General features: G+C 47.0%; 1 protein-coding gene across 1 annotated transcript in view; it reads right to left on the minus strand.

The window, feature by feature from the left end:
* CAMKV (CaM kinase like vesicle associated) overlaps positions 1-7330 on the minus strand; it is a 98256-nt gene extending 90926 nt beyond the window's left edge. The window contains exon 1 of the mRNA XM_075320807.1: positions 7179-7330. The gene's annotated coding sequence lies outside the window, so the exon portion shown is untranslated. The remainder of the gene's footprint in view (positions 1-7178) is intronic.
* Positions 7331-10305: the final 2975 nt, after the last annotated feature.

A 10305-nucleotide genomic window follows, 5' to 3' on the forward strand; every position in this document is an offset into this window, starting at 1 on the left:
TTTATCACTTGATAAAATGCAAAGTGAGAGAAGAGAAATGCAAATCCCCTCAGTATTCGGTGACCACTAGTCACCTTCATCCACTTCTTCCTGTCACTTGTTGTCACGATGACTTTGGGATAGCGAGGAACCGGGGCTCCTAAGCTGTCCCTCAAGCTAGGGGACCCCACGCTATCACTAAACTCATGGATACTCCTGATGGTGGAGAGGCCTGAGTCTCCTTCCCAGCCCTACTCCTGACCAGTCCTGATTGGATTCTCCCTCCCCTCCCCCAGGGACGGACAGGACAGGAGTGTGTTGAACCCACAGATATAGACAGACAAGGGAAAAAAAAATAAACTTTGTCAAACAGTATGCACATACAAAGGTAAAGACAAGTAGAGATTCAGGAGGCAAAACAAAAGTAGGAAGGAAGTACAAAACAATAGAGGTAAACACTACAACCGCTCCAAGCAATAGGCACAACTAAAGCAAAACTTTAATCAGAGAGTCTGGGACATGACACCTCACAGCCCAACATAGAATAAACTATAGCTGGCATAGGTAGAAGGATTCCACCAGCATAAATAGGAGGGGAGAAGATATGATAAGTCTCCGCACAGCATGTGATTAAAGGAGCGAGATTAACTCTTTCTAGCCTGCCTATGAATCAGCACACAGCAGGTTGATGTCCGAGTCAGCATGTGTTGATCCCAGACACCAGAGAAATTATCAGGCGGAGTGTCAGAGTCAGCAATCTGAACAGAATCTAATGCTGCCATGATAGTCGGAGACGTTAGTGCAAAACTCCGTGGGACACTTTTACATAATTTATGAAGGAGCTCGTCAAGAGATTGTTCCAAACATCTTGGAGAACTTACCCCCGATCTTCTAGGTATAAGGCTTATGTAGATTATTTTTCTCTTCATGTGATCCCAAACAGACTGGATGAAGTGCTTAATAACATCGGCTAGATGTTTGGAGTCATTGTCCAGCTGCAGAATAAATTTGGAGCCGATCAGACGCCTCCTGATGGTATTACATGATGGGTAAGTATCTGCTTGGATTTCTGAGCAATGGACAATGTTGAGGATCAGCAACTAGTGGGACCAGCTACACCCATCTACTGTTTAGCCAGAAGTCATCTTTATAGAAGAATTGCTGCCAAAATCCCAGAACAAACGTGGAAGAAAGAGCTAGCGACTTAGCTATGCAGGAAAACATAGGAACTAGGGGTAAAAAATGTCAGCAGGTCTCTGGACTGAAGAGAAAAATGGGAAATATTCGGCAGTAAAAGAAGTAGATTGTCCCTGAAGGTCAGAAGAGCGGACCAACAATGAGGGTCTGCAGGAGCAAGGACGTGCGGTGGAGGGTCCGGCAGCTTTGTGACTGCATTTCAGCAGATGGAGTTGGTGATTTGGTCAGGATTAATGGTATCCTCACTGGTGAGAAATCCAGGCCGATACTTATCCATCATGCAGCACCATCAGGTGAGTGTTTGGCTCCAAATTTCTTCTGTAGCCGGACAACGACCCCGAACATTAATCCAAGGTCATTAAGAAGGAGGAGTCCTGGAGGTGATGATCTGGCCCGACAGAGCCCTGATCTCACATCATCCCGTCTGTCTGGGATCACATGAGGAGACAGAAGGGTCCACAAAAGCCTCATACCCAGAAGATCAGGGGTCAGTTCTCCAAGATGTTTGGGACAATCTCATGCCACGCTCCTTCATACACTGTGTACAAGTGATGAGAAGATGTAATGGAGACAACGGTGCAGACACCAAATACTGAGGGGATTAATATTTTTCTATTTTTCATTCACTTTGTATTAACACTTCAATGTTTGAAGCTTCTTAACTGCAGCAGTTTTCTACGCCTGCCTAAGACTTTTGCACAGTGTGGTATATATGTGTGCACATACATATATTTCACACACATCGCAAGGCCCCTCACTCTCCACTGACCCCATGGACACATCACAGCTCGATGCTGGAGTGTTTGGTCGGATTACCGGCTGTAAAATCCTCCGTTACATAATCACATTTTACATGAAACCTGTCTGTGTTTTTCATTCCCTCAATAATCTCTATAGGAAGCACATATTAAATATCCTCCGCTAATGCCGGGTCCTAACAACGTACTACAACCCCCAACAGACCCTGAAATGCACTGTAATGACTACAGAGGAGACATCGACATCACCTGCCGCAAATCCTGTGCTGGTATTATGTGTTATCTGTGGTGTTACATAAGACTGCAGGTAACAGCTACTGCGCTAGCTATACCTATAGGTATCACTGTGCCAACTGTAGTCCTACATAGGACTGCAGGTGTGATAAACTACATTATCTGTACTCAGTGAGTTATCACTGTGTCATCAGTGGTGTTACATAGGACTGCAGATGACATCTACTGCATTATCTGAACTCTGAGAGTTATCACTGTTTTAGTTGTGGTATTACATAGGACTGCAGGTGACATCTACTGCATTCTCTGTACTCCGAGAGTTATCACTGTTTTAGTTGTGGTGTTACATAGGACTGCAGGTGACATCTACTACATTATCTGTACTCAGAGTTATCACTATGTTAACTGTAGTCTTAATGTCTTACATATGACTTCAGGGGGGGATATACTACACTATCTGTGGTGTTACATAGGACTGCATGTGACATCTACTACATTATCTGTATGTGAAGAATTTTTACTGTCATCTGTGGTGTTACATAGGACTGCAAGTGAGATCTACATTATCTGTGCTCAGAGAGTTATCACTCTATTGTCTGTGGTGTTGCATGGGACTGCAGGTGACATCTCCATTATCTGTGGTCTAACATAGGACTGCAGGTGGGATATACAACATTATCTGTACTCAGAGAGATATCACTGTGTTATCTATGGTGTTACATAGGACTGCAAGTGAGATCTACATTATCTGTGCTCAGAGAGTTATCACTCTATTGTCTGTGGCGTTGCATGGGACTTCAGGTGACATCTCCATTATCTGTGGACTAACATAGGACTGCAGGTGGGATATACAACATTATCTGTACCCAGAGAGATATTACTGTGTTATCTATGGTGTTACATAGGACTGCAGATTGGATATACAACATTATCTGTACTCACAGAGTTATCACTGTGCTATCTATGGTGTTACATAGGACTGCACATGACATCTACATAATCTGTGCTCAGAGAGTTATCACTGTATTGTCTGTGGCGTTGCATAGGTCTTCAGGTGTCATCTCAGTTATCTTTGGACTAACATAGGACTGCAGGTGGGATATACAACATTATCTGTACTCAGAGAGATATCACTGTGTTATCTATGGTGTTACATAGGACTGCAGATTGGATATACCACATTATCTATACTCACAGAGTTATCACTGTGTTATCTGTGGTGTTACATAGGACTGCACATGACATCTACTACATTATCTGTACTCAGAGAGATATCACTGTCTTATCTATGGTGTTACATAGGACTGCAGGTGACCTCTCCATTATCTGTGTGCTGTCTGAGTGGTGCTATGTGTAATATTACTTATGTGCGGTGACTTTTTGGGAGCCCGGCATTTACTGCTCCATTACAGCACGCCGCGCCCGCACACAAGCCTGAAATCTCATGTAACCCATCTGATGGTGTGCTGTGCGATCGCAGGGTCGGGATCACAATGGGATTTGCAGCGCAGGTTAATAGCGCCATAATCTCATGGCACAGAGAAAGATCTCAGGGACAGATCCGCTTGACGTCACGCAGAGCAATCAGAGAATATAAGCAATTTTATGAAATGCTGAAGAACACGATGCCCATCCTTGATGGCACTAAGGGGATTTATGTGTGATACATCCTGGCAGATAATAAAGACTCGCTGTGTGCTCATTTTGCGGTAGGGCTGTACGCAGCACACCCTGTGTGACTTCAGGCAATTCATTGTACAGACAAGGAAATGTGAGAGATTTCTCCACCATGGCAGCTTATAAATGATCCACCTTCTGGGGTACACCATGTGAGGGTACAGCTGATAGTAGACCTCTCCATGACTCCAGTAGTGGATGGTCGCTTTTAGCTACCCATACACATTACAGGTAAAGATCCTCTGAAGATGGTATACAACTGTCCATGAATCCTGCTCGCACCCTCCGTCATATGCAGTTGTAGCCTCTAAATAAAGGCTTAGCCCAAAGTTTTACTCATCTTAGTCAGAGCATGCATTCAGCTGCGGTACAGAACCCTTTCTTGTTTGTCCATAGGCTGAGACGTTGGGATTGTTATATGGAATTACTACGATTTTTATAAGAAGGTAAAGTCACAACTCCGCCATCTGTATTGACCGGACCCTTGATCCGCAGTGGGCACTATGTTTAGGTTCAGCTCAGCAGAGGTGCTTGTGGCCAATCGTAGAGATTCATACTGAGCAGTCCAGATGTTGACGTCCCATATGCCATAGACTGTAATCATCTGGACCAGGGCTAGACCTCAGGGTCTCCAATACACCATACAGTGAGAAGATCAGGACCGAGGGTTTTACAATATACCATACAGTCAGAAGATAAGATCAGGACTGAGGGTCTCCAATATATATTATATACTATACAAGAAGAACATCAGGACCGAGGGTCTCCAATACACCATACACTGAGAAGATCAGGACCGAGGATCTCCAATACACCATACAGTGAGAAGACAAGGACTAAGGGTTTCCAATACACCATACAGTGAGAAGATCAGGACCATGGGTCTCCAATACACCATAAAAAGAATGGGTCAGGCCTGAGGGTATCCAATATGCCATACAATGCTAAGACCTTGGGATATCCAGTATAACGTACAATGAGTAGATTTGGACCATAGGGTCTCCAATATACCTCAGCATGAGGGAACTTGGACCTCATGGTTTCCAATATAGCATACAATGAAGGGACCCAGACCTTGGGGTCTCCAATATACCATAGGATTAGTTGCATTAGATATTGGAGTTTCCAATCTGCCATTGCATGAGGGAACTTGGATCTTGGGGTATTCAACATACCATACGATGAGCGGACTCTAACCTTAGGGTCTCCAGTATACAATAGCTTGAGGGAACTTAATCCTCGGGGTCTTCTCTATACTGTACGATGAGGGGACTCAAACTGTGAGGTGTCCAATGTACGATAGGATGAGAGTACTTGAACTGCAAGGTCTCCAGTATATCATAAGATGAGGGGACGTGGACCTCCGGGTCTCCAGTATACCATAGCATGAGGAGACGTGGACCGCAAGCTCTCCAATATACCATGTGATGAGCTGATTCAGACCTCAGGAGCTCCAATATACCATATGATGAGGGGGTTCAGACCAAGGGGTCTCCAATATACCATAGCATGAAGGGGCTTGGACTGTGGGGTCTCCAATGTACTATAAATTGAGAGGGCTCAGACCGCTAGGTTTAGAATATACCATATGATGCAGGAGACTCAGAACACACGGTCTCCAATATACCATATGATGAGCGGACTAAGACCTTGGGGTCTCCAATATACCACAGGATGAAAAGGCTCATATCACTGGGTCTCAAATATACCATAGGATGAGGTAGCTTGGACTGCAGGGTGTCCAATATACAATAGGATGAGAGGTCTCCAGTGTTCCATAGTATGAGGGGGCTCAGACCACGGGGTGTCCAATATACCATAGCATGAAAAGGCTCGGACCAAGGGGGCCTCCAATGTATCATAATATGAGAGGGTTTCCAATATAGCATATAATGGAAAGGACTCCAAGCTTGGGGTCTCCAATATTCCACAGGATGAGGGGACTAAGATCTTGGAGTCTCAAATATACCATAGGATGAGGAGACTCAGACTGCAAGGTCTCCAATGTACCATAGCACGAAAGGTCTTGGACTGCGCTGTTTCCAATGTACCATATGAGTAACAGACTTGGACTTTGGAGTCTCCAATATACCACAAGATGAGGGGGCTCAGATCGCAGGGTCTCAAACATATTATTGTATGATATAGCTTGGTCAGTAGGATCTCCAATATATTACAAGATGAGAGGGCTCAGATCGCGGGGTCTCAGAGATACCATAGTATGACGTAACTTGGTCAGTAGGATCTCCAATATACTACAGGATGAGGGGGCTAAGATCATGGGGTCTCCAATATACCATAGGATGAGGTAGCTCGGACCGCGGGGTCTCCAATGTACCATTGGATGACGAGGCTCAGACCTCGGGGTCTCCAATGTACCATAGCACAAAGGGAATTGGACTGCAGGGTCTCCAATGTACCACAAAATGAGAGGGCTCAAACTGCAGGGTTACAATATATCATATGACAGAGGGGACTGGGACAGCAATGTTGCCAATAAACCATATGATGGGTGGATTCGGACCTTGGGGTCTCCAATATACCATAGGATGAGTGGGCTCAGAACGTGGGGTCTCACACATCCCATAGGATGAGGTAGCTCAACCGCAGGGTCTCCAATATACTATAGGATGAGTGGGCTCAGACTGTGGGGTCTCAGACATCCCATAGGATGAGGTAGCTCAACCGCAGGGTCTCAAATATACCGTAGGATGAGGGGGCTCAGACTGTGGGGTCTCAGACATCCCATAGGATGAGGTAGCTCAACCGCAGGGTCTCAAATATACCATAGGATGAGGGGGCTCGGACCGTGGGGTCTCCATTATACCATAGCATGAGGAGACTTGGACCAAGGGGTCTCCAAACTAAAATGAATGATTGAGAGCATAGACAAGTAGTGGCCGCTAAGCCATAGCAGAGGGACGAGGTGTCCCTTGGGGAGCAGACCTAATTCCTTCACATATCTATCTGGAGCGCTCCGCTGGAAGGTGACAAAAATCTCTGCCAAAATAGCATCTCCCGTCGGAGGGGGGAGACAGAAATACTCTGCTGAGCAGGAAGATTAACCCTTCACTCCTCAGTAAAAGCTGAATACACGTGGAGCTGCAGGCAGCTTTACTGCACACAATGAAGGGTTAACACCAGCAGGTGAAATGTGGGGAGACCAGGGTGCAAGGGGTGGACCTGGAATCAGAAGCGTACTCTTATTGAATGCATCCTCATCCCACGGTGCTGTCTTTTGCCTGGGATTTTGATTGCCAGCTCTGCAGATCAGTATGGGACCTCAGTAGGCACACAGCCCACACCTGCCATGGCCCCCCCATGCATTCTTACCTTGGTGTTGTAGGACTGGTGCTGGAGAATGGCTGTGTCTTGTCCTGGCAGTCCTCTCCCCGCAGCAGCTCACAGATCAGGAGGAGGATGTATTCTCCATGTGTTCTGTACTTAAAGCCCCTTGTGAAACTTACAGCTTCCAACTGACACGTGGCCCCTCCCACACATAGAGGGGGGTGATGGGCCACTGATGACATCACAGGAAAACTTTAGGCCCCTCCCATGCTTGTTCTCCTGCGCAGTGTGCGAAGATGATGGGGGCACTGACTGCTCAATCTACAATTCCAAGCTCCAAAGAGAAAACCCAAATCATGAGAGAAATGGGGTTTCTGCCCTAAACCGCCTGCGTAATGACCCCAGTCTGCTGCTAGTGTGAGGATGGGGGGGGTTATAGTGAGGACAATGGTGGGAGTTTTTATACGTATGATCATCTCATGAACAACTGAAATTCTGGAATATTGCTAAGGAGGACTGCAAGGAAAAGAGTAGGGGTACGGGACAACAGAAGAGTGTAGTGTAAAGAGTAGGGGTACGGGACAACAGGAGAGTGTAGTGTAAAGAGTAGGGGTACGGGACAACAGGAGAGTGTAGTGTAAAGAGTAGGGGTACGGGACAACAGGAGAGTGTAGTGTAAAGAGTAGGGGTACGGGACAACAGGAGAGTGTAGTGTAAAGAGTAGGGGTACGGGACAACAGGAGAGTGTAGTGTAAAGAGTAGGGGTACGGGATGATAGGAGGGTGCAGGGCAAAGAGTAGGGGTACGGGATAACAGGAGGGTACAGGGTAAAGAGTAGGGGTACGGGATAACAGGAGGATACAGGGTAAAGAGTAGGGGTACGGGATGATAGGAGGGTGCAGGGTAAAGAGTAGGGGTACGGGATAACAGGAGGATACAGGGTAAAGAGTAGGGGTACGGGATGATAGGAGGGTGCAGGGCAAAGAGTAGGGGTACGGGATAACAGGAGGGTACAGGGTAAAGAGTAGGGGTACGGGATAACAGGAGGGTACATGGTAAAGAGTAGGGGTACGGGATGATAGGAGGGTGCAGGGTAAAGAGTAGGGGTACGGGACAACAGGAGGGTGCAGGGTAAAGAGTAGGGGTACGGGACAACAGGAGGGTGCAAAGTAAAGAGTAGGGGTACAGGATAACAGGAGAGTACAGAGTAAAGAGTAGGGGTATGGGATAACAGGAGGGTACAGAGTAAAGAGTAGGGGTACAGGATAACAGGAGGGTACAGATTAAAGAGTAGGGGTACAGGATAACAGGAGGGTACAGATTAAAGAGTAGGGGTATGGGACAACAGGAGGGTGCAAAGTAAAGAGTAGGGCTACGGGATGATAGGAGGGTGCAGGGTAAAGAGTAGGGGTACGGGATAACAGGAGGGTGCAGGGTAAAGAGTAGGGGTACGGGATGATAGGAGGGTGCAGAGTAAAGAGTAGGGGTACGGGACAACAGGAGGGTGCAGGGTAAAGAGTAAGGGTACTGGATAACAGGAGGGTGCAGGGTAAAGAGTAAGTGTACTGGATAACAGGAGGGTGCTGGGTAAAAAGTAGGGGTACGGGATGATAGGAGGGTAAAGAGTAGGGGTATGGGATAACAGGAGTTTTGCAAGGTAAACAGTAGTGGTACTGAATGTCAGCAGGACTGCAGGTTAAACAGGGGTATGGGATGATTGGCGAGTGCAGAGTAAAGCAAAGAGGTATGGAATGACAGGTTAAAGAGTAGCAGTACAGAAGGGCTACAGAGTAAAGAGTAGGGGTACGGGATGACAAGAGGACCGCAAAGTAAAGAGTAAGGGTATACGATGACAGAAGGACTGCTAGGTAAAGAGTAGGGGCAGGGGAATGTTACGAGGGTGCAGGTTAGAGAATAGGGGTACATGATGAAAGGAAGGTGCAGGGTAAAGAGTAGGGGTAAGGGATGAGAATATAACTGCAGGGTACAGAGTAGGGGTAGGGGATGTTAGGAGGGTGCAGGTTAAAGTGTAGAGGTGCGGGATGAAAGAAAGGTGCAGGGGTACAGGAGGACTGCAGGGGAAAGATCAGACAAAGATCAGAGGTATGGGATAACAAGAGCGTGCAGGGAAAAGACTAGTGGTATGTGATGGCAGGAGAGTACAGCGTAAAGAGTAGGGGTATGGGATAGCCAAAGAGTGCAGAGTAAAGAGTAGGGGTATGGGATAGCCAAAGAGTGCAGAGTAAAGAGTAGGGGTATGGGATAGCCAAAGAGTGCAGAGTAAAGAGTAGGGGTATGGCATGACAGAAGGACTGCAGGGTAAAGAGAAAAGAGTAAAGAGTAAAGCAGGAAACACACATGAGTAAGTGGGAGAACCTCTTAGGGGAGAGTCGACCTTCTCGCATTTGGGAACAGATATGGAATAGTGCATCCAAAACGTCTTCGCGCTATGTTTACAAAAAAAAATTTAATTTGGACTTAAGGGGGCTTTACACCCTACGAGATCGCTACAGCGATCTCGTTGGGATCACAGATTTTGTGACGCACATCCGGCCGCTGTAGCGATGCCGTTGCGTGTGACACCTATGCGCAATTTTGCATCGTCGCAAAAACGTGCAAAATCGCTCATCGGTGACATGGGGGTCCATTCTAAAATATCGTTACTGCAACAGTAACGAAGTTGTTCCTCGTTCCTGTGGCAGCACACATCGCACCGTGTGACACCGCAGGAACGAGGAACTTCTCCTTACCTGCCTCCCGGCCACAATGCGGAAGGAAGGAGGTGGGCGGGATGTTCGTCCCGCTCATCTCCGCCCCTCCGCTTCTATTGGGCGGCGATTCAGTGACGCTGCTGTGACGTCGCTGTAACGCTGAACGAACCGCCCCCTTAGAAAGGAGGCGGTTCGCCGGTCACAGCGACGTCGCAGGAAAGGTAAGTCCGTGTGACGGGTCCGGACGATGTTGTGCAACACGGGCAGAGATTTGCCCGTGTCGCACAACCGATGGGGGCGGGTACGCACGCTGGCGATATCGGTACCGATATCGCAGTGTGTAAAGCGGCCTTTACACCCAAAATTGTATTTACTTAATGTTCACACATGTAAAAGCATCCCTTTCCCTACCCATTTCTGTCAGCGTCTTGTTTAGTATGTGTTTTAGTTGATATAATATC

The sequence above is a fragment of the Anomaloglossus baeobatrachus genome, chromosome 8, assembly GCF_048569485.1.
Source record: "Anomaloglossus baeobatrachus isolate aAnoBae1 chromosome 8, aAnoBae1.hap1, whole genome shotgun sequence".
NCBI classification, from domain to species: Eukaryota; Metazoa; Chordata; class Amphibia; order Anura; family Aromobatidae; genus Anomaloglossus; species Anomaloglossus baeobatrachus.